Source organism: Notamacropus eugenii, chromosome 1 (genome assembly GCF_028372415.1).
Source record: "Notamacropus eugenii isolate mMacEug1 chromosome 1, mMacEug1.pri_v2, whole genome shotgun sequence".
In the NCBI taxonomy this organism is placed as follows: Eukaryota; Metazoa; Chordata; class Mammalia; order Diprotodontia; family Macropodidae; genus Notamacropus; species Notamacropus eugenii.
In genome coordinates this window covers 374,287,730-374,314,075 of record NC_092872.1, presented here as the reverse complement: position 1 = coordinate 374,314,075, position 26,346 = coordinate 374,287,730, and the positions used below count along the sequence as shown (strand labels likewise).

General features: G+C 36.6%; 1 long non-coding RNA gene and 1 pseudogene across 1 annotated transcript in view; both read left to right on the top strand.

The window, feature by feature from the left end:
- Positions 1 to 26,346, top strand: part of LOC140518465 (uncharacterized) — a 270,745-nt gene that overhangs the window by 183,100 nt on the left and 61,299 nt on the right. The window lies entirely within an intron of this gene.
- On the top strand, positions 9,401 to 10,653 carry LOC140518463 (L-lactate dehydrogenase B chain pseudogene; annotated as a pseudogene).

Sequence of the window (26,346 nt, the reverse complement as noted above, 5' to 3'; positions counted from 1 at the left end):
TTTAGTCTACAGTTGATATCTTGGTTAGACTCTGCTCACAAAGCCAGAAAGGAACTTGGGAAGTTACCCTCTCAGGTACCTCTCAATTTTATGGCCTACAGCCCTGGAATTGGGGAACTATGAATTAACTTAGAGGCTATTAGCTTCCATTCTAGGAATGACTTCATAAGTAAGTGCACAATGAGTTTTGCCAAAGATATTGGATGACAGTATCAACAACACAAGTCACCCTTCTATCCAATTAATTATTGACTTCCTCCAGCGTACTAACAAAAGATTTGCCATTCCAGCACAAGAGAAGTTTCTGGCTTTCTCAGTTAAACAGATGAAGGTTACCAAGGTGGAAAAGCATGTAACTCTCATGTCATATCAAGTTGGTTTCTAGTCCAATGGGAATTTTAATTTCAGAACCTAAATGAACTTCCTGAGCTTTATCTCCAAAGAATTTATCCTCCTTTTCCAGTTTGTATGTCATTCCACAAAGAGAGGTTTTTGGAATTACTCCCATGAGTCTTAATTTTAATTCACTTACACTGTTTGAGACGTACACTGTATTTCATGTTAAATAGAGTTGTTACCACTCATTTGAGCTCCTTGGAAGAAAGACACTGCCTAAATACAAAGCAGTCACTGGGAGTGGAATTTGAATTTTAATGCATTACTTTATCCCTTTAGTACAAATACGCCAGAGAGCACAAACAGCCGCAGACATTAACTGGTATTGACGTTTGGGTTTCAGGTGGGCACAGAACTGAGTAAAGGTGTTTACAGCCTAGCAATAATTTTATGGGCTGCCTCATTATCATTCTAGGTATGTGGAGGCAGTTAAGTTAGATCACTCAAGAGTCCTGCTAAGAGATAGTGTTTATATATATTTTTCTGATTATATGCCACTTTTTCTACTAGTTCTGTGCTCTAATCAATAAATCACCTAGTATTAGTTAAGTACCTTTACCTAGCTAGTAGTATATTAAGAGCTATGAAAGATACTGTAAAAAAGCATGAGACCTGGCTCCTGCTTATAAGAAACTTAAAAGCTAAGGAGACATGCCAACAATCTAAACATGATGGCATATTAACAATGTGTACAACTTAGATTCAAGAAGACCTTGGCTCAGCTCCTTCCTCAGACAGTTATTAGCCCAATGACCATCTAACCTCTTTCAAGTTTGATTTTTTTTTTTATTTGTAAAATGAGTTTAATAATAGTCACTTACCTCATAGGGTAAAAGTCAATTGAGTAAAACCCTAGCAAAGTACTTGAAAGTGTTATATCAGGGATATCCTTATTAAAATTAATATGCATCAAGTAATAGCAAATAATAAGAATATTATTTTTGGAGGAGATGGGGAAGAGAATCAAGATCTGTTATTTCAGTTCCAGGGGAAACTGCCAGTGAAGAATCTCTTTCTAAAAGCACAGCAGTAGCTTCTCTGTAACTTAGTTGCCTATGGTTACTAAAGGGTTAAGGTACTTGGCTATGATCACACAGCTGGTATGTGTCAGAGGCAAGATTGAATCCAGATTTTTCTGACTCCTCTCTCTAATCATGCTGCCTCTCGGTAATAATAATAATAATAATAATAATAATAATAATAATAGAAACATCAACATCAACAATAACAACCCACTTATGCTTTAAATCTTTCAAAATGATTTACATACATTTACAGAATATGATTTATAAGTGATATGGTAAAGAACATGGTGAACTGGAAGGATCATGGGAGGACTGGAGATTGACCCTGAATGAATAATGGGGAGGGAGATTCCTTAAGGGAAAAAAGAGTGTATAGACAAAAGGAACAGATTAAGAAAAAGGAAGTCAGTGTGGATGGATCTGGCATGTCCACGTCATGATGAGAAGACTCTTCCTTAATGGTTCTGGTAAGTGACAATCTCCTAGCAGGGTTATAGTAGTGGAAAAGAAGATTGTATTGCGAATGTTAGAATTTGTCTAGCTCAACTTTCATGATCTCTCCCCTCCCTGAAAGCTTAGAGACAAAGAAACTGAGGCCCATGGAACTGAAACCACTAACTAGTGATAATAGCGAGCATTAGTTTAGCACTCAAAGGTTTGCAAAATGTTTTACAAATGTTATCTCATTTGATCCTCAGAACAACCCTGGGAGATAGATGCTATTATTTTCTCCATTTGACAGATATGGAAACTGAGACAGAGAGCAATTAAGTGACTTGCCCAGGGTGACAAAAACCAAAAAGTGTTTATGACTGGATTCAAACTTAGGTCTTTTTTACTTCAGTTCCAGCACTTTATCCACTGCTTCTGCCTAACTGTCTGACTTGTACAGGGTTACACAGCTAGTAAGCTAGAATTGGGATCCACATCCAAGGCTTTTGATTATGAGTTCATTCATCTTTTCATTGCATTCTCTACTTTTCAGTAATGCTTATGTGTCTATATCTTTATGGTCATTGTTAAAATGTTATATTTTCAATTTACAAGATAATATTTTTACATATTTGCATAACTATGTGACCCTGAACAAGTTACTTAACCCTATTTGCTTCAGTTACTCATCTGTAAAACGAGCTGGAGAACGAAATGACAAACTACTCCAGTATCTTTGCCAAGAAGATACTTTGCTAAGAAGACCCCAAATGAGGTCAAAACTAGTCAGGTACAACTAAACAAGAAGAATAATATGCCAAGAAAACTCCAAATGGGATTATGAAGAGTCATACACAACTGAAATGACTGAACACTGAGCTAGGAATTTCCCCAAAAGTTCACATGTTGGCCATTGCACATTGATCAGATTGATAGCTAATGTATAACACTTCAAGGTTCATAAAGCACTTTACATGCATTATCTCATTATCTCATACATTATACTCATACCAGGCACTATTATTATCATTATTATTATTATTATTATTATCCCAATTTTATAGATGAAGAAAGTGGGACTCACAGAGGTTAAATGACCTGACTTGGGACGCATAGTAAGTGTCTAAGCAGGATATGAGCCCTGCTCTTCCTGACTTAACATCTAGTGCTCTATTTATGACAGCATTCCTCATTGTTAACAGTCTCATAGTCGTGTTTCTATTTCATGCAGTAAAATTCAGCCTACTACAACGTTCTATCAGACACTTGCTGACTGTTTCTAGAATTGCTAACTGGCAAGGGAATCACTTCCTTAATAGGGTTGACTGCTTGCATAACCACTATCATTTATGTTGTTGGCAGTGTGATTCTAACAAATTTGACTAATTTACATCATAATTGAATGACTGTTTGAAATAGTCAAACAGATTATGGTGCAAGAATGTGACATGAGAAAAAGAATATAGAGTATTTCAAGCCAACTTTGCTTTGATCATACACAAGATAGCTGTTTGAGTCTTCAGGAAGGCTTGGGGTTAGTTTAAACAAATAGTGGAAGTAGATTTTAATAGAAGAATGCATTGGACAAAGGAAAGTGATAAAGCTGATGCCTTGGAACTCAGATACTAGTCTTTGGAAAGGATGAGAGTTCCAAAGCTAAGAAGAAAATGGCCGCTCCTCATCAAACCTGACTTACTACCTTGGATGAATCCTTAACCAAGTTATAGAATGTGACTTTTTGTTTTTATATATTGACAGCGGAGACTCTCTGGCTGGTATAAAGGACTGATTTCTATAGAGGAATAAGGGCTGACAGAGCTTAAAATGACTCTTTAAGGACAGATTGTTCCTTATTGTCAGGAGAATGGTCAAGTTTGTAACCCTAAGCAACTAGACTCAAAAGTCTGAATTCCTAACAGATTTATTCATTCTCTAGTGTCCCTCTCTGGAATTATAGTCTGTTATCACTAATTGTGTATTAGACATCATAAAACAGACATCCCACATATATTTCATGCTCAGCATGTTAAAAGTACAACTTATGCTCTTTCTTCCCAAGTTTTCCCCTTATTCTCATTTCCCATTTTCTGTTGAGGTTTCCACCATACTTTTAGTCACCCAGGTTTACAGTCACAACCTCTTCCTTCTTCTTCCCCACTTACATCTAATTGTCAAGTCTTGTCAATTCTGTGTCCAAATACAAGATGTCCCAAAGTCTTAGTGCACTTGTAAGCTTTAATATCTTCTGTATCTCCCTTCTGTCCCCTTCTCTCCACTCACACAGTCACTACCTTTTTTTTCAGACCTTTGTCATCATTTACATGGATTATTGCAGTAGCCTCCTGTTACTCACCTGTAAAATGATTCAGAGAAGGAAATAACAAACTCCCTGCCTCCACTAACTTCCCTCTCAAATCCAACTTTTGCACAACTGACAAATTGATTTTCCTGGGCTTTAAAAATATTACTATTTTTTTTATCTATGCTCCATCATCAGTCTTTGAAAGATATGATTAATAACTGAATTCATCTGAGTTCTGATGTATTCTAGTCTTTTTTATGAGAAAATTAGAGTTCGAAGGAACCTCAGAGGCCATTTAGTCTAATGTATTTCTTTTACAAATGAAGAAACTAGGGTCCAGGGAGGATAAGTGTCTTGCCTATTGTCACATAAGTAGATGTGTTTTTCTTTTACATTATCATCACATAATTGTTCTGGTCCTGCTTACTTTGCTCATTGTCAGTTTATATATCTTCCCAATTGTCTGTGAATTTTTCATGTTCACTATTTCTTATGATGTTCCATTATGTTAATATTACAAGAATTCATTCAGACAGTCTATGATTGATGAACACCCACTCTTTTTCATCTCTTTACTATTACACAAAATTCTACAGGAAATAATTTTGTATATATTGGGCTTTTCCCCTATCTTTATCCTCCTTTATGCTTAGTAGTGCTTTTTTTCTTTTTGATCTTAGACCTGTATTTGATCATGTAGGGCAGTTATGGGAACAAGATTAAAATGTAATTGTAAAATATTTAATAAAATTAATGAAAATATAATAGAATATGGATGATGTTAATATGTGGTTTTTTAAGTCAATGAATATACTATGGGGATACTTATGTATGGTTTAATTAGTAACCCCCTTTTCTGTATGAGTTTGATACCACTGGTGAAGGGAACTCCTGGTGAGGAATATTCCTTTACCAATATAGATTCACATCCGCTCTGACACTTACAGCCTTTGTTGTCTGGAGACCTGAGAAATTAAGAGACTTTTCTAGGGTTTCAAAGTCAGTGTGTGTCATAGGTAAGAAATGAACACAGATCTTCCAAGACTGACTCTTAATTAATACATTCCCAGGAGAGTTTTCCCTGACTTATAGGGTATGTAAAGTTTAGTGACTTTCCAAACAGAAATTCCACAAATATTACTCTGACCTTGCTGCTGTTCTGCTCAAGAAGTTTCAGTGATTCCCTCTTACCTCTGGCATAAAATATGCACCATTCTATTTGGCTTTTAAAGCCCTTCACAAACTGGATCCAGTTTACCCTTTCAGATTTACTGCATACAGTACTCTTTATGTACTGTACTTTCTCCCTTTGCTGTTCTTCATATGGAACATTTTATTTTCCATCTTCATGCCTTTGCACAGGTTGACCTCATGGTTGGAATATACCCATTTCCAGCTTCTTAGGATCCCTAAGATCTTTCAAAGATCAGTTCAAGTGACAACTCCTATAGGAAAACTGTCCTGATCCCTGCCAATTTCTAGTTTCCCCTACGCAACAAATAACTTCATATCTGCTTTGTATATATTTTGTACATAATTTTCTGTATACTTGTTCACCACAATAGTTCCTGCCCTTGAGGGCAGGAAAAACTTCATTTCCGTTTTCCATGTCCCTTGCCAAACACTATACTTGGCATATGATAAGAGTTTAAAATGTTTATTGAAGGAATGAATCAATTTACTCACCCATTCAGCCAATATTTATTAAGCATCTGCTCTGTTCAGAGCTTTGGACTAGGTACTGGGAGAGATAAAGTTTGGAGAGAATGTGTCTCTCCTCACAGTGTCTTATCTAATAAGGAAAGAAGACACTATTAGAGACAGAGCTGCAATAAGCATTGAATGTAGTCAGAACACATACATCTAAATCACAATGCAACCATGTTCTACTTATTTGCCCTTGGAATCACATAACTTCAGTTTCTTTATGTGGAAAAGGATGGGATTGAACCTTTAGGATACTGTTTAACTCTAAAATCCCAAGGTCTTTTGATTCTATAAAACAAATCTTAACCCTGAACATTCTGTATTCTATATTCTATCTCATTTTCTGATGCAATCAATTGAGTGGTCCATAATAATTTAATAAACATCTATAATATGCCTGCTACTGTGGTGCTATTTAGGATACAAAGTTTAAAAAAATAAGTCATTGCCCTCAGGAAGCTTACATTGTATTCTACCGTCAGAGACAATGTTTCATACACACACATGTATAAACTTATCTATATAATAGTACACATGTATATATACATGTATATGTGTATGCATGTGTATGTGTGTATTGTATATGTCGCTGTTATTTTTTCTTTTTTCTCACAGATGACCATGACAACATGGAAGTGATGCCATGACATGCAAGTGAATTGAATTTAAGTGAGAGAAGGCTGTGCAAAGTCACCAGCCTCACTTTCTCCTCTGGAGCCATCTGGGTCCAGTGGCCAGATGCACAACAGGATGACTGAAGATGCGCCCCCCCAATATATGTATATAATATTGTATATTATGTACATGTACATAATATTGCATGTAATATCACATAATATGTGTATATATTGAGAGAAATCATTATTTCTCTCTCATATTAATGACCAATTATTAAAATTGGAAAGTGTAACAGCAACCACACTGGTATATCCAGAATGGCTGCTAGCATAGGTCCTTAGATATGCTTTACTAGGAAAGATAGCTATTTAAGGGAGCAACAATCTTTTTTAATTATATAGACAGGGGAAAAGTCAGCACTCTGAACTTCAGAGAAAATACAAAGAAAATATAAGCAGAGAAGTAAAGACCAACAGAACTGTTGCTTTACTGCCTGAATCAAAGCAAATTTATTTTATATATATCTGTGGATTGAGAGAGTCTTTACATTTGAGCTTTTGGGATATGGTTACTCAGAGTCTCAACCAGGGAATCACAAGGTACTTCTCATAAGTGAGTCACCAAAGCAAAACCTTACTTCAGAGTATATATACCCTTCTCAGAGCCAGAGGGCATCACAACCCTTGTGACTAAGTGCCTAATTAGAAATTAGCAAAAGGCATGAAAGTCTGCCTACAAGCAACCTTCCCCTCAGCAAGCTTCTCTTAATGCCCTCCAGGTGAGACCTATTAATGCTTGGGGAAGATCTTTAATCCTATTAACATTACAGGGAGAACTCAGCTTTTTTCCCCTTCCTGTTTCCCTATCCAATCCTTCTTAAGGACAGGGTTGATGACAGATAGGATTAAAATTCTCCTCATTCTGGGTATTGCTGTTCCACTCAACTAGTTAAGGCTTGGGTGGAGGATATAGATTCCTTGTCTAGATTGCCCAAGGCCAGGGGAAGTCTGGATATAGGGGTAGTCTTTCTGTGTCCAAGAGTGACATGATATAGGTCTCAGCCCCTAATTGCAGTGAGATCACTTCTCTTTGTAAAGCCCAACTCTTATTAATTGTTAGCCAATCAGAGTTGATTGCTATCTGTTAGAACACCTCTCATTCATGGGCATATAAACCTCAAGAAGTAACCATCTTTGATGATCAAGAGGATAAGGAAGTCTTTTTGTCAATCGCTTGCTAGCCATGATTGATAAAATTGAGTGTAAATTATGTCAAAATTTTGTCTCTTGAAATTATTTTATACTTTACAAGGTATGTGTATTATGTATGCACATGTATGCAAAATGTATGCAAGACAACTTTTTCAAGGAAGAGGGCATTAGTAGTAGGGGAGAAATATCAGAAAAGATTTCATGTAGAAATGGCATGAGCAGAGATGAAAGGTAAGGCTATTTCTTCACATGGAGTACAGACAGGACAAAGATGTGGAATCCTAGGATAAATTTTGTAAGGAAGAACTCAGAAGGCAGTTGGGCTTTACTATAAAGAGCACGAATGGGAGTAATGTATAGTATGGTTGGAAAAGTAGGGGACCAGATATGAGAGATACTGTTGAGGCAAAAATGATAAAATTTGTCAACTGATTAGATATATAGGGTAAGGGATACTGATGAGGATTGGTTGTCCTGCTCTGTCCTTTATAGACACAATGCTTTGATTCGACAAATTTAACTGGCAATGACCCTCAAAAGCCTCCCCATTTCCTCTGTGTAGGCCTGCCTGCTATAGTGAACCTGATATCTCTGAATCCTTTTCCTTAGGGGGGATAGAATGTAGAGCTTGGATAGTAAGCAGCTGTGACTTACCTCCCATGATATTTATAGTGTCTATCATGAACGGTGGCAGCTGTAGGTGTACCCTATTCAACTGTGCTGAAGTACATTTTCTTATTTGCTTTGATGTAGAACTTACCAAAAGGCTGACATCATCAAACAAGGATTTCTCTTGGGAGGAAAAAAAGAATGAAATGAGTTTTATTTCAGGAGAAGACAGACAATTTCAGTTGGAATAGTACAGAGTGTGTCAACAGTATAACACCCATGAAAAACAGAAGAGATGAGAAAATAGCTGATATTAAAGTGATGGAATAATCTCTTATTCTATAATATCACTTTGTGTGACTTAAAGCAGTGAACCTCCAACCAGGATCTGTCAACCCCCCTCAATAATCTAAGGTGACAGCCTGAAGTTCTCCATTATTCCCTGCTGTCATTTAGCTCCTTTGGGGGATTTGATGAATTGCATGTTTGTAGAATAAGTGATTCTTCCAGTTCTCCTATCCTGCCCCAACCCTTGCATCCTTCTAGGTGACAGAATACTATGCAGCAAACAACTGGCTGTGTTTTGAGCATGTTAATATGTGCGCAAATCACAACTGCAGATGAGCAAACAGAGTTAACAGTGTCTAATGGGCACCATTCTGATTATTTGTGCCCAAGTTACTTTTTAGGAATAAGAATGAGCTCAGAGAGGAATTTGGGTGTGCAAAACAATGCAAAATTTGAGTCAAATAATAATGATCTATGCATTTCATTAATATAATAGCAAAAATACTTCCCTATGACCTCTCCCCCCCAGCTAATTTAAGCTATCTGCATATGTGAAATAAACAGAATATATATATATATATATATATATATATATATATATATATATATATATAGTCTAGATAATTTAGAAATAAAATATTCAATTCATTAAAAACTTATTCTGGACATGATATAAAGAAGTGTTATCTATGCTAATTAAACTAATCAAGTTATTATTCATTCCCCTGTTGTTTTGTTTTTGTCCGTGGGTACTACCTAGCATGTACCTACGATAATTATTGACATTTAGAGAGTGCTTTGTAGTTCATAAAACACAGACCTGGTAGCTAGGGCACGGCTGGAGGAAGACGTAGCTGCTTCTCTTCTCTCTTCGGGACAAACTTCATCCCAGGCAGTCACCTACTCTTTAGGCAGAACAAAATGGCTACTCTTAAAGAAAAACTGATTGTTCCAGTTGCAGAAGAGGAGGCAGCAGCCCCAAACAATAAGATTACTGTTGTGGGCTTTGGAAAAGTTGGTATGGCCTGTGCTATCAGCATACTTGCAAAGAGTCTTGCTGATGAACTTGCCCTTGTTGATGTTTTGGAAGACAAACTCAAAGGAGAAATGATGGATCTACAGCATGGGAGCTTGTTTCTTCAAACTCCTAAAATTGTGGCTGATAAAGATTACTCTGTCACTGCTGGTTCCAAGATTGTTGTAGTCACTGCTGGAGTCCGCCAGCAAGAGGGAGAGAGTCGCCTCAATCTGGTACAAAGGAATGTGAATGTCTTCAAGTTTATTATCCCCCAGATTGTAAAGTATAGCCCAGACTGTATCATAATTGTAGTTTCCAACCCAGTGGATATCCTTACATATGTCACCTGGAAACTGAGTGGCCTGCCAAAGCACCGGGTGATTGGGAGTGGATGCAATCTGGATTCTGCTAGATTCCGCTATCTTATGTCTGAAAAACTTGGCATCCATCCAAGCAGCTGCCATGGCTGGATCCTTGGAGAGCATGGAGACTCAAGTGTGGCTGTATGGAGTGGAGTGAATGTGGCAGGTGTTTCCCTCCAAGACCTGAATCCAGAAATGGGAACTGACAATGACAGTGAAAACTGGAAGGAGGTTCATAAGCTGGTGATTGAAAGTGCCTACGAGGTGATCAAACTCAAAGCATACACTAACTGGGCTATTGGACTAAGCGTTGCTGATCTAATTGAGACCATGTTAAAAAATCTCTCCAAGATTCATCCTGTATCCACTATGGTGAAGGGGATGTATGGCATCGAGAATGAAGTCTTCCTTAGCCTTCCATGCATTCTGAATGCCCGAGGACTGACCAGCGTCATCAACCAGAAGCTGAAAGATGATGAGGTAGTTCAACTCAAGAAGAGTGCAGATACCTTGTGGGACATCCAAAAAGACCTGAAAGACCTGTAATATTCTGAGGAAACTCAACATGATATGAATCGCTGTGCCTACTTAGTAATTAGCCATCTTGATGGATAGAATTTTTCTGTTGAATTCAACTCTGGCCACAGCATCAAAGTACATGATTAAAAGGCTTGTTATATGAACCTATGAACCAATAAATATACTACTGAAGTGTGAAAAAAAAAAAAAAAACACAGACCTGTGAATAGACTGAGCTGCCCGGCTGGGTAACTGATTTCATCCACTCCCTTCTGATGGCCGCCCCTCCCCCCCCCCCCCGCCCCCACCTTCTCCCTGCAAACGAAGATAAATTTGGATGGCCAGAGGACACCTATGTTAATTTGGGGTTTACAGACCAGATTCCTTCCTTCCTCCCTCCCTCCCTCATTCCTTCCTTCCCTCCCTTCCTCCTTCCCTCCCTCCCTCCCTCCCTCCTTCCTTCCTTCCTTCCTTCCTTCATCTCCTAAAACCTTAAACTCAGTGCACTCTGAAGCCCATACATTGAATAATAATAGGGTCCCTGCTCAAACTCCAGTTGAGGGCTCTTTTCAAGACACTCCTGGTTTCAGAATGATTATCAATACTGACTGTTGCTCTTTCCCTCACAACTCCATTTACTTGTTTTTTTTTTTTTTCTCTTTCTTTTGCTCATTAAATGGCCCATTTCCTGTTTACTTCTTAAAGAGGCCTATTCACTGAATGGGCATTGCCTCATTCTAAATGAGTACCTGAATAGGCCAAGGTCTCCCAGTGCATCCTGGGCCTTCTCCAGTCATCTTAATGAATGTCTGGTCTCTGGATCCAGATAGCCCAGGAGGTGAAGTGAGGCTAGTGACCTTGCACAGCTCTTCCTCAATCAAAAAAAGTCAAGTGCAAGTTATGTCATCATTTCTCTGATGTCATGGTCTTCTTTGAAAATGAAGGATGAACACAGACAGAAAATGCTCTATAGTTATACATATGGAAAAACCAAAGAACATAAAAATTAAGCCAATTGCCCAATGTCAAACGATTTGTAAGGGACAGAAATGGAATTTGAACCCAAATGTTCTTATTCCAAATTCAGTGTTCTTTCCACATATACCATAGTTGTTTCTCTAAATTTCCATAGATAAATCATGCATATGATAGTAAGTATAGTTTGTGTCCTCCACCTTGGTGAATGATAGAGATGGAATGCTGGCCTTTTATGAATGTTTATCTTGAGTTGTCACAACAAATTTAAATGATTGCGTCAATATCTGATCTTTGTTAATCCTAATTTTATGAAATTTGTGTGTATAAATTTAATAACTTCCCACAAATCTGTGTAAGATGAATCAAATCAAGTCAATAAGTAGTTATTAAAGACCTATTATATACCAGGCACTGTGATAAGTATGAAGACTATCGAGAACAGTAAAACCATTCCCTGGTATCAAGGAGATCATAGTTTTATGGGAGAAACTACTTGTAAACCAATATGTACAAATAAGACGCACACTTCTATTCTGTACCACCAAGGCAATATTCACAACACTGGTTGTGACTATGAATATGCTGGCATAGTTCTCAGTCATGAAGTATAAAAGACTCTCCATATAGAAGGCAGAAGAAAAAACATTTATTTAAATTCCAGAAAGCCAAATCCCAGAACCAGAAAGCTAAATCTGTCATGGTGACCAAGAAGCTAAGAAACATGATCACCACAGAGGGTAAAACCATTCCCCAGCTTTCCTCTTTCTGCTGGGAACTTCACACAAGCAAACATTCATGAGCATGAGCCTTGTTGTATCTGCCTGCCTGCCTTGGTCCTCTCTCCTCTGTCCTGACCTCCCTCCCTCACTTCCCCCTGGTTCTGTTCTACCCTTCCTATTTTGCCTGTTCAACAAGCTCTTCCTACCACATGTGACTTAGGCTTTCAAGGGATTTAAGCAAGTCACATGGACCTATTAAGGAATGAGAAAGATCTTTCCATTTAAATTGCTATTGCATTCTGCCCCAAGATTTTTCTTATTCATTAAATAAGTTGGTGGGGCAATGGGTGTCAGCAGAATTGTAACAGGGATAACAGAAAATAAACCAATATCTTAGGCAACTAGTGCCAATAGAACTTTACAACAGTATAACTGGGATCACACAAAAATGAGCACTTAAAACAATATGTTAGGGTGGGGCTTGAGCACAAGCACCACCCCATCATTCTCCCCTTGAAAAAATGGAGCCGAAAATCTTGGGGTAAGCGGCAAAGGTTTCTTCTTCCATAGCAACTTCCTGCGGAAATTGGACATAGAACTTTCCTTACCCCAAGAGGTCCCATTTGAGAGATCAGTTCTTTAGCTCGCATCTGGAGTTTGGTAGACTTCAGGTCCAGAGATGACACAGCACAGTCATGGATAGGGGGTGACATCTGACTTACGTGATCAAGCACCGCAGGTGGAGGGTACTAAGCCTGTAGCAAGTAAATCTAGCAATCAAGTTTAACAGACAAAAAGCCAAAAAGAAAGAAGTAAACAATAACCAGAAGCAGGGTAGATATAGGGTCAGTAGTGCTTCTGGAGTCCATGAACCCATTATCATAGCCTCATTCATAGAATATATGAGTTAAGAGTTGGAAGAGTTGGTGATCATCCTCTCCTGAATAAACAACAGTTATGGTATTATCTTTCCCATGTGCTAGAAATTCTACAGCCTTTGAATGTCATCTGGCTTCTATTTTACCCATCCTTTAGCTCCCAATTTTATTCTATCAGTAGAACCCAATCCTTCAGTTCCTCTGCTAGTTATTTAAGAAGGAAAGTCAATTTTCACAAGTTGTATTGTTTCACAACGAATAATAATCATTTGAAGTATTCTATCATCTTTACAAAATTGTATGGGCTCATCACCTAAATTTTGGAATGTCACAATAATTTCTCCTTGATCATTAGAATCTATCACTCCAGTCAATACATGTATTCCTCGAGCTGCTAATCTTGATTTAGGTAATAAACCTCCAAAATGATTCTTAGGGATTCTCATACGTATTCCAGTAGACATTGTTTTCATTTATTTCCTACCCAATCAAAAGTCTTGTAAACAATGTAAATCATATCCTGTCAAATCAATTCTCCCTGCATATGAGGGTGGGATATCTGGTCTCACAGTTCAATAGTTAGCATTTGGTATCTTATGTGTTTGTTGTTTTCTAATTTGTAGATATGGGGTCATCATTATGGCTAGAGGTGTACTTCCTCCCAATGGTCTATTATTGAAATTATGTAAAGCAGTAAACAAATTATGTTTCAAATGTTAAGAATTATTAGAACTTAATTTTCTTAACTGTTCTTTCGATAATCCATTCATTATTTCAACTAACCCAGATGCTTGTGGATAATATGGAATATGATATATCCATTCTTTGTTGTTTAATACACAATATCTCTTCATTTCATTACCTTTGAAATGTGACCCATTGTCACTTTGAATCTGCATTGACGTTCCATAATATAGACATAAAAAAATCTAAAATTTTACAGGTGTTTTTCTGGGTTGCTTTCTTATAGGGACAAGCCACTAGTTTACCTAAATAGGTGGCAACACAAGTACATAAAATACCACTTTATCTTGGGGTAGTGGTCCAATATAATCTATTTGCCAAATTTAGGCTGGTACTTTTCCCCTTACTGTCTCTCCAGTTACTACCCGAGGAACAATTCATCCTTTTTCCAACTGGCATATATAACATTTTTCTGCTACTAGTTTTAACAATGAATGAGAAATACTAATACCTTGGTCTTGTGCCCACTGGCATGTAGCCTGGACCCCTAAATGACTGGCTGTTCGGTGGATCCATTTTGCTAGTACTGGATCATCAGTTGGTGTCAGAACAGGAACAATATGTTGAGTAGCAAACTTTGCTAGTTGATTAGAATGTGAATTGTACTCACATTCTGGTGCAGTGAGGGTCACTTGAGCATCTACATGAAAAACTTACAAATTATTAACCAAAGACATGTCTCATATATTTTCCCATAAATCTTTGTCCCAGACTTGTTTGCCTTGAATTTCTCAATTTTGATTTTTCCACATGGGCATCCATGTAGCTAATACATTAACTATCTCCCATAAATCAAAGAATATATGACACTGTCCGCCTTGTTCTGTTTTGATAGATTGGTGTACTGCCATAAGTTCAGCATGTTGACTACTTCCATGTATCCCAGTGGTTTCCAAAGTCCTCCCAATACATGGGTAATAGGCTTCTGCTTTCCAATGTCTTTTGTAACTCAAATATTTTGCTGTCCCATCAGTAAACTCTGTATGTCCTTTTTGCTCTTCAAATCCATCATATCCCTCATTCCATTTTACCAAGGACTGTAACACCTGCTGCTTTGGTTCAGAGAGTGTATCATTTCCCTCATCATCTACATTTGCTATTGATTCATGTAAAACAAAAATTTCACTTTTGCCTGTTTTAGATCTATTTTGAATATACCATTTCCATTTAATTATGCTAGCTTCCTGTGCATGTCCAATTCTATGAGAAGTTGGGGTACTCGTTACCCAGTCATAAGTAGGATTCCAGGTCTTAATATTTCCTCATGGCCTAAAGTCATCTGTTCAGTCTCTAGCAAAGCCTAATATGCAGGTAACAACTAGTTTTCAAAAGGGATATATTGAGCTCCAGATGAAGGGAGTTTCCAGAATCCTAACAGTGGCTTTGCTGTTTTTGTCATAAACTCCACTTTACATATTCATCCTGTACAATCACTTGTAATTCCACTGGGCCACTTTGCATAGGCCATAAATCTGAGGTCAACTGTATACCTTTGCATACCTTTGCTTCTTCAAAAGCTTTGTTATGCTCAAGTCCCCAATCAAATTCATATTTTTTCCTAATAATTTTATATAAGGGTTTCCAAATTTGTCCTAGATGTGGTATGTGATGTCTCTAATATCCAAATAATCCTATAAACTTTGGGACCTCTTTCTTATTGGTGAAGACAGGAAAATCCTGAATCTTTTGTTGGGCTTGTGGGAGAATCTTTTGCAGCCCCTGATTCCATTACATACCCCAACATTTTACAGTTTGAGATGGCCCTTGAATCTTTGCAGGGTTAATCTCCCACCCTATGCTTTACATATGCTCTAGTAAAAGTGTCAAACTCTTTTCCACTTTTACAGTATTTCCCTGTATCATAATATCATCTATGTAGTGGGTAAGCTGTACACCAGGTAGTTCTAATTCATCCAAATGTTCAGCCATAATTCTATGACAAATAATGGGACTATGCAGATATCCATGTGGCAAGCATGTAAAAGTATATTGTCGGCTTTGCCTAGTGAAAGCAAATTGATCCATTACTTTGAATCTATTGGGATAGTAAAGAAAGCATTAGGTAAATCAATAGCTACATACTAAATCCCATCATATTTCAGATCTTTTCTCTTAAGGTGATGATATCTGGAACAGCAGCTAACATGAGAGGAATGACCTTATTCAATTGTCTATAATCCAATGTCATCTTCCATGTCCCATCTGATTTTCTTACTGGCCAGACAGGATTATTCCCTTGAGTCATTGTAATAACACTCCTGCCTCAACATAGTCCCTTATCGTAGTGGTAATTTCATCTTTCACACTCAGCACAAGATGCAGGTTTAAAGTATTCACTTCAGAAGGTTCAGGTAAAGTGATTGGATTAATTTTTATTATGCCCATCAAAGTTATTAATTTCTGTCTTCCTTATTGTAAACTGGTATCTCCCCTCAGGTAAATTTAAAGTCATGCTTCTCAATATGTCTATTCAAATGATGTATTTAGGAATGGGTCCAATTACCTTAGCTAATTGCCCAATTGTCCTCATTAGTTTGACTTATCTGGCTGATATTTCAGCCCCTGTGATGGTGATAGGAGTCACCAGCTTAAACTTATCAGGGTTTCCATATAAAAAGGAAGCCTCCACCCCAGTATCTATTAATGTTCTAATTATAGTATTTGATCTGTTTTTCCACTATATGGTCAAATTGATATGGGGTCTATAATCCCATCTGTATAGTTCCTTAATCTGAGCTGAGACTTGGCCAACTTTCTATTCTCCCTAAAGGTGTGACAAACTTGGATACAAGGGTTAAAAAGGATCCATAGAAGCAGTTCTTCTTTCTCTATTTTGCCTAATATCAAGTCCCTTTTCTTGGTACATTCTGTATACATTAGTTGGAATACCATCTATGCTTTCAAAATCTACCCTTGCTCTCAACAGAGCAGTAAACAATTCTTTCCTTGTCAATTTATTCTGATTTTGAATCTGCTGGCTATTTACTCTTCTCTCTCTAGGAATTTTGTCTTTTCTCTAGTCCCCTGGATCACTTAACTATGAAACCTTGTCCAGCACCTCTGAAAGAGGGTGCCCTATTTCCCCAATTATTAGTGAAAATTAAGTGCTTGTAAGTAGGAGGAGCTGTCTTCACTATTATATTCCTATGGTGAATTGCAAAGGGAGTCTCATAGTATGCATCTACATTTCCTATCATTATGGCAGTCTTCATTACCTCCTCCTTTAACTTTTTTATACAGTCCCTAAGTGAATTCCGTGATCTGTCTCCACCAGGCCACATAGAGTCATTAGGATACTGCCTATGGAAGCATTCTGCAGTCAAAGCTAACAGATTAATTGCATTGTCACCTCCTTACATATTGTAATCTCCAAAAGTTTTTATACAAAAGTATTCTGATACCTATAAATTTCAAGCAATCCATGCTATCTATAAATACTCCTCCAGCCCCTTCATCACTGATTCTCACCATCCAAGATATTAAAGATACTCCTATCCTTTGGGTGAACTGACTCAAAGTATCTGTGACCTCTTGCTGAGTAAAATTCTCAATTATTTCCCTAAACACTGTGTTACCTCCTTGTTTCTCTTGTTTCTGCCTCACTATTGGGCATGCTTCTACCTGAGAAACTTCTCTCTCTAACGTTATTTCATTTCCTTACTCTGACTTCCTTACATCAGGGTGGAAACTAGGCTGGCTCTGTACAAAGATCATATGCACATTTCTTTTGTCAGTCTTCAGCTTCTTCTGGGCTAAATGAACCATGTTTTCTTCCTTCTGAGACCCCTCAGCCTGCTGTTTTAAAGGAGAACCCAAAGGCTAAGAATTCCCATGCAAACTAGCAAATTCTTTTTCTATCTGAATTTTTTCCTTAAGTGGCTTGTTCTTGTTTTTACACACAATATAATAGCCTGTTAATAAAATTCAGTCTCTCCTACTTACCCCAACTGGCTCATTCCCTGGGCTAATTAGAATTCCTTGCAAATACCTTTCCAAGTCTCCAGGATCCCCATCTTGTAACATGGTTTCCCAGTTTTCACATTTTGCCCATTCCCTAGCAAGGGAAGAATAAGTTAAATCATCTCAATCTAGGCTACTAGTTTCTTCCTCTAAATTCTTTCTGCCTCCAAATAGAGATTTTTTACTCTGTGATCCTGTTCCTGACACCAAATATATCACTATGGCAATATTTACAGCACTGGTGGTGTCTATGAATATGCTGGCATAGTTCTCAATTTCAAAGTATAAAAGATTCTCCATATGGAAAGCAGAAAAAAAAACATTTATTTAGACACCAGATAACCAAATTCCAGAAACAGAAAGCTAAATCTGTCATGGTGATCAGGAAGTTAATAATCACCACAGGGAGCAAAGCCATTCCCAAGTCATTGACCCCCTCCCCCACCCTGCTCTGCTGAGACCTTCTCACAAGCAAACACTCACAAATGTAAGCTTTGCTCTGCTTGCCTGCCTGCCTGCCTGTGTCCTCTCTCCTTTGTCGTGATCTTGCTCACTTACTTCCTCCTGGTTTTACTCCACTCTTCTTGTTTTGCCTGTTCAGCAAGCTCCTCCTACCACATGTGACTTAGGCTTCCAAGTGATTTAAGCAGGTGACATGAGCTTATTAATGAATGAGAAAGATCTTTCTATTTAAATTGCTTTTATATATGCATATATTTATATGTGTATAACCATATATATATGCATATATCTATGTGTGTATATATACACACATATATGTATGGATGTAAATATGCACACACATATCTATACATACATATATATATGTGTGTGTATGAGAAATGTGCTTTTTTTTGAGTTCATGTGATATTAAGTAACTGCTTCTGAAATAGTTCTGCTATAACACCGAAATTCTAGAAAGATTTTATGTATAAGCACAGGTTCAGAGGGTTAAAAAAGTAACCCTTAATCCTCAATTACTAACAAGACTTCTTACAGATAGAAGTATTTCAGAGAGACAGAGAAGTAAGTGCTTTATATGTAAAATCTTGTGCATTCTTTTAGGCTTTAAAAGTAAAAACAAACAAACAAATGAACACAAATCATTCATAATCCCATCTTTCATTCAATGTCCTAAAAGATGATCAATTTTAGTTAAATAGAATCATAATCTCCCCAACACCAAGAGACAGAAAGAAAAATCTCATTTAAAACAACAGTAGACACTATAAAATATCTGGGAATTTACCTGTCAAGACAAACCCAGGGACTATGTGAAAACAATTACAAAACACTTTTTGCACAAATAAAGTGAGATCTAAGTAAGTGAAAAAACATCTGTTGCTCATGGGTAGGCTGAGCTAATATAATAAAAATGACAATTCTACCTAAATTAATTTACTTATCAAATTATTTACTAATTACTATTATTTACTAATTACTAATCAAATTATTTACTAATCAAAGTGAAAAAGTAATATCAAAAGTCATCTGGAAGAACAAAAGTTTCAGCATATCAAGGGAACTAATGAAAAGAAATGCTAGGGAATGTGGCCTAGCCCTACCAGATCTCAAATTGTAATATAAAGCAGCAATCATCAAAACCACTTGGCACTGGCTAAGAAACAGAGGGTAGACCAGTGGAACAGATTAAGTACTCAACTGTTTGATAAACCCAAGGACCTCAGCTTCTGGGATAAGACCTCACTGTTTGACCAAAATTGCTAGGAAAACTGGATAACAGTGTGGCAGAAACTGGGCATAGACCAATATCTGACACCATACACAAGAATAAAGTCCAAATGGATACATGATCTAGGTATAAAGATTGATACTATAAATAAATTAGGGGATCAAGGAATATTTGTCAGATTTATGGAAAATAGAGAAATTTATGACCCAACGAGAGAGAGAACATTATGAAGCACAAAATGGAGAATTTTGACTACATTAAACTGAAAAGTTTTTGCACCAACAAACCCAATGCAGCATAGATTAGGAGGGAACCAGAAAACTGGGAAAGAATTTTCGCAACTAGTAACTGTGATAAAGACCTCATTTCTATTATATATAGAGAACTGAGTCAAAAGTACAAGAATACAAGTCATTCCCCAATTGATAAATGGTCAAAGAATATGAACAGGCAGTGTTCAGAGGAAGAAATTAAAGTTATCTATAATCATATTGAAAAATGCTCTAAAATCACTACTGATTAGAGAGATACAAATCAAAACAACTCTGAGGTACCACATCACACCTTTCAGATTGTCTAATATGACAAAACAGGAAGATGATAAATGTTGGTGAAACTGTGGGAGAGATGGAACACTAATTCATTGTTGGTGAAGCTGGATGCTGATCCAACCATTCTGGAGAGCAATTTGGAACTATGTGCAAAGGGCTGCCAAAATGTACATTCCTTTTGACCCAGCAATATTGCTCCTGGGACTCTGTCCTAAAGAGATCATAGAAATGGGAAAGGGTCCGATGTGTACAAAAATATTTATAGCAGCTCTCTTTGTGGTGGCCAAAAACTGGAAATCAAGGGGATACCCATTGATTGGGGAATGGCTGAACAAGTTGTGGTATATGAATGTAATGGAATACTATTGTACTATGAGAAACAATGAAAAGGAAGATTTCAGAGAAGCCTTGGAAAGACTGTGAACTGATGCTGAATGAAAGGAGCAGAACCAGGCGAACTTTGTACACAGAAACAACCACAGTGTGCAAGGAATTCTTCTGGTAGACTTAGTATTTCATTGAAATGCATGGACTTAAAAAATTTCCAATGGACTCTTGAGGCCAAACACCTTCCACATCTAGAGAAAGAACTATGGAATTGGATCGCAGACAGAAACAAACAATTTTATTTTGTATTATGGTATGTTTTATTTTGTTTTATGGTTTTCCTCATTCATTTTAATTCTTCTATGCAATCTGCACTTAATGGGAATGTACATGTCAAACCTATGTAAGATTGTATACCATCTTAGGAAGGGAGTGGAGAAGGAGGGAGGAATAAGGAGGAGGGAGCAAAAAAAAATCTAAGATTTATGGAAGTGATTGTTGAACACTGAAAACAAATGAAATAATTCAATTTAAAAAAAGGATTCATAATCTCATACATCTCCTAAAGAAACAGACTTAATTAAACAGACTCTATAAGTAAATTGTCAGATTATGAATTAAACTGCATTTAGAAATTTCATAAATGAGCTGATGGAAGGGAGAGATTCATATGCTAAGTCAGTGTGAGAAGAATCCCTTTCTCAAATAAGGCAGGCCAAATTACTTGAGAATTCTTGAATCCCTGCTCTCTCTCCTTTCCCCCTTCCTCCCCTGCCCTGCTGCCTTTTAAAATGGTTTCTTATATGAGGAATATTTAAGGCATTATGTAAGTTTTCACTTCCCATACAATCAGTTGCAGTCATCTCAATAACCTCCTAACAAACTGAAATTGCCCTGGCACCCTAAATAGAAATAATAAAAGACAATAAAAAATAACTTGCATATCTATACTCATATACATCCATATATGATACATACTTATGCAATTGGATGTAGTTTCATATCATTATAGTCTCAAAATAGAGATAGCCTCAAAGGCCCTAATATTGCAGAGGATAGAGAAGAATTTCTTGCGAAAGATGAGATTTAGCTGAGACTTGAAGGGAAGCCAAAAAGCAGAGGTGAGGAAGAAGAGCATTCCAGGTATAAGAGACAGTGAAAATACCTGTCTTGTTTGAGGTTGAGTAAGAAGGCTAGTTTCACTAGAATCATACATGTACATGGAAGGTACAAGAAGTCAAGTGCAAGAAAACTGGAATAATAAGAGGGTGCAGGTTCTGAAATGATAATCTATCTGAAATAGAAAAATAATCTTTTAGATTTTCTCTTGGAGGTAATAGTTGAACTGTGAAATTTATTCAGTAGAAGGATGGTGATGTCATGGTCAGAATATCAATTTAATAGCTTTGGGGAAATTTTTTTCTGGCAGTTTTTTTGGTTAGTTAAAATTGATTTTAACTAAAAATTAGTACCTCTTGTTCTAGTTGATTTCCATGTTATGACATCTGCCTTCTTTCTTCAAAAGCAAAAATGAATGAGAAGACAAAGTTTTATAATGCAAATGACCACTGTGTGGAATAAAGGTTCTCTAAGATAAAAAGCATTGCATAGAAATGATCAGTAAATAGAAAACCTGCATGTTCCCCACATTTGTCAAGTTCTTCTATGGTTCCATTTTATCATAACATAAGTTAGACACACTGATAATTTATCTTAGCAATTTTCAGTGAAATTGTTGTTTATGAAAATTTCTGTTTGGAAAAACAACATGAAACTCAGCATTTACTCTCTAAATGTGAAGCTCTGTTGAGTACAACTGGGTGGCAATGGCTAGAGCATTGGCCTTGGAATCAGGAAAACCTGAGTTCAAATATTACATCAAATATTGGCTATGTGAAACTGGACAAGTCTTTACCTCTATGTATTTCAATTTCTCCAATGACAGGGTTGGACTTTGACTTTAAGATCCCTTCAGACTCTTCAGCTCTGATTTTGAAAATTTATTTTCCTTTATTTCCTTTATTGATAGCAGTTGGAAAGCCCCAGCACTGCAGTGATCACAATAACATAAACAACAGCTTGTGTCATGCTGGTTAGGATTTGTAGGAAAACATGGATAAGAAGTATATGGGAGGAGGTATAGTGAGTTGTACTGCTGGAGACAATATTGAAACTGGAGCTGAGATCACAGCTAGATAACTGTCAGATAGGATGCTAGGGGAATTCTTGTATAGGTAAGATGCTGACCAAGGTCCTTCTCAACTTCTCAACTCTTTGTGATTTGATGATTTTATGAGGTATGCAGTTCTTTATCTGATTTATCAGACTTTATCAAATACCATGACATGTAATCCCTGGCATTTAAGTATTGGCTGAAAATACAGAATTATACTAACTGCAGTAAAATGCCTCAGTTAGATGAGGTACTTTTGTGATTGCTACCTCCCTCTCATCAACTGCTGAATCTCTAGTCCAGCCATCTGGTCATCCAATTCATTGTTCAGTGCTTAGCTATTACAATGACAGAAATACATCAAATTGATGGTTCTACATTGGATCCAATTGTCCACTGGGGCCTAAATTATCAAAATGAAGGTCACAGAAAGGTGAATTTGTTTGAAATGAGATGAGCTCAATATTTATCTTAAAGCCAGAAAAATGGCATCTGTACATTCCATAGATACCATACATGCAACCAAATGATCACTGAAATTCTGGAATTTCAGTAAAATGCTTCTGAAAAGAGAACGAATTTCAATTTGGTTATTGACGAAATAATTCCATGCATGTACATTTCAAACCAATTGCTTTTGCTTCTAGTTTTCTTTACATTTAGTATTCATATCAAGCTCTTATTTTCTTTTGATATCCCATTAACTTAAACGTAGATCTTATGAAGCAATAGTGACTTTTCTATTATTTATATCTGTTTCAAAGTCATTTAATCTTGGCAGAATTTGTTGTACAAAGTTTTATGTAGCCAAGAATAATTTATTTGTAAATGTAGCAGTACCATATAATCAGTCAAATAAGACTGAGTTTCTCAAAATAATAGACTACTGAAGGTTTAAACGTTTCCATTCTCTGTTGCATTTGAAACAGAGGCATATATAGACACTTGAAACTGTTCAGTGGTGGTGTAGTAACTAGCAAAATATTATCAGAAAAATATACTCCCCTTCAGAATGCTACTATTTTTGAGTGTAATATGCAAAGAGAATGCTATTTTAAAGGAAACATTAAATTTAGAGCAATGTGTTTTTTGGGGTATATATTTTGTTCATTTATTCATAAATCTGAAGAGCTCCATTTTTTTTTTGCCCTGTGAAATCATTGTTATTAAAGACTGATCAAAACAAATCTTTAAGTTCAGGAGCATTTTAAAAATTATCTACAAGGGTACCATATTCTGCCACCATCCTGGCAATTAACCCAAATTTGACTGTATAGTTTACCTACTTTTCATTTTTGCTTTATTGTAACAACTGCTATATGGTGGCATTTTCTTCAGATAAACAAACCTACTATAGACTATGAAGACAGTCACTGTAATATTAGGATAAATCAACAATTTGTAGAAACTTTTTCCTAATCTATATGATAGTATATTTATTTGGGGATCCATGGTTTTCTGCCTTTAGTAGTGTGAGTATTTGTAAGTTTTAGTTAAGTTTCAGCCTCTGGCTAATGACATTAACCCAGCTGTTCTGGCTAGAGAAGACATACCCCTTGAGATCTTATATCTTGGAATGGTGATGGATACATTGAGCTATCCATATATCTTCCTTCCCTCTCTCCCTCCCTCCTCTCCTTTCCTCTTTTCCTTCCTTCCTTCCTTCCTTCCTTCCTTCCTTCCTTCCTTCCTTCCTTCCTTCCTTCCTTCCTTCCTTCCATTTTTGTTGGTGATGCAGATTTCTTGTAAGGTTTTATGTCAGGTTTTGACTATAGAACAGAATTTTACTTTGTGTGAATATCATTAATTCATATGGAGGTAAACCTGCAATCTTGCAAAACTGTATCTGCAGCTCTGGCTTCTTGGCTTTCATCAGCTCTGCTGATTGATTTTAGTAGGCAATGAATGAGGCTAAATCAACATTATTGGAAAGTGTTATGCAAATCACATTATTTGCTTGTAGTTTTATTTTGCTGTTCTTTCTCTTGTTGTAGTATTATCTGATTTCATTCAGAAAGCACTTAACATAGTTTTAGAGCAAAGCAAACCAAAATGTCACTGCTTTTCCTTTTCACAATTACAACCATATTCTACAATTGGCACAGTCAATTTGAAACACTCACAGAAATTCTCTTCACAATAGACATGTAATTGTGCATTGTGCAATTGAATGTAATAATTTCCCTGCTTTGTCCAATAGTCTTACCTAAATCAGTCATCACCTTTCTATTGTACATTAAAAATACATGGAACAGAAATTAATTGAGTACACCGTATGCTGAAAGCCCTGTGAGACACTGGGAGAGTTATAAAAGAAATGTGATAACATCCTCTGACTTCAAGGAACTTTTGATCTCGTAGGGGAAGCAAAAAAACAGAAAACATATCATTAAAGTACAAAGTTGCATGTGATTTTGTGTCAAAAGCAGTTCAAAGATTAGAGGCATTTGGAGGTTGGACCTAGAAATAATTGTAGAATGGGAATAGGCAGCATAGAGGGGCAAAGGGAAAGGAAATCTAAGTGAGCACAGGCATGGTGTGGGAAACGTGTGCCATTTTCAATGAGGCAGAGAGCTTGATGATACAGTGGATAGGGCACTGGACCTGGAATTAGGTAGACCTGAGTTCAAATCTGACTTCAGACTGTGCAAACAGGAGAAAGTCACTTAATCTCCATCTGCTTAAGTTTCCTCATCTGTAAAATGAAAATAATAACATCTGTCTCCCAGGGTTGTTGTGAGGATTAGATGAGATAGTATTTACATAATCACTTAGCATAGTGTCTGGCACATTCTAGATGCTCAATAAATTCTTGTTTCCTTATAACTTTAATTTTGAATTTTCAATAAGTCAGGGTGGTTTAATGGATAAAGTGCTGAATTTGGAGTGAAGAAGACTTTAGTTCACATCCTTGCTTTGAAACCTATTGGTTGTATGACCATAAACAAATCCTTTGACCTCTAGGAACCTTAGGCCCCTCTCTGAGAACATAACTTAGAAAAAGGTTGTCATGTTTATTACCAAAAGAAATGATCACATTGATGAAATCAGAGGTGCATAGTGCTTAAGTGTAAAACTATTGGACTCAGTCAGAATATATGTTTATTTATAGCTATTGTTATTATCTAAGTAGTAATATCTGTTGCTGACGTGATATTGATAGATTACAAAAATGAATATGTATGTATTTTTGGTTTCCCTCTATTCTTATATTTTTCGTATATGACCAGATAGATTTTATTTTGTTTGCAATGCTTTAAATGTACTTGAAAAACTTGGAATAATACAAGATTAATACCACCTGATTTCTTACCAAATAACCCTGCCCCTTCTAATAGCAAGAAAAATTCAAGAACCCACTTCATAGTTTATTTCTCAAACATCTAGTGTTCAGTTTCTTGGGGAATTCTAAACATTGTGTACTAGATAACCAATTTTGTTTCTCTTAGGCTTGTTATTAAAGTACCTACTACATTTGAGAGTATAGAAAAATGAATGAGGTTCAATTGTGGTTCATTTCTAATAAGTTTCCATGAAAGATTACGTGGCATGGATTGAGCTGCATTATGATACTTTTTTTTTTGCCAGGAGGGAGAAAATCCTATTTCTGTCAAACTTTATCCCTGATTATTATACTAACTGTGAAGTTATGCCTAGGCTAGACACTTCCATTTGTCAAACAGAGGTTTAATCAAAGATCATAATTGTTGTTAATGAGTCCACCATAGAGGGATGGGATGCAACCAGAGGTTCAACATTGGTCCAAGTCAGTGTAGCTTCATTGCCATCTGGAACAAAAACTGACAGTTGTTCAATGAATTAGTCAGGAGTATTGT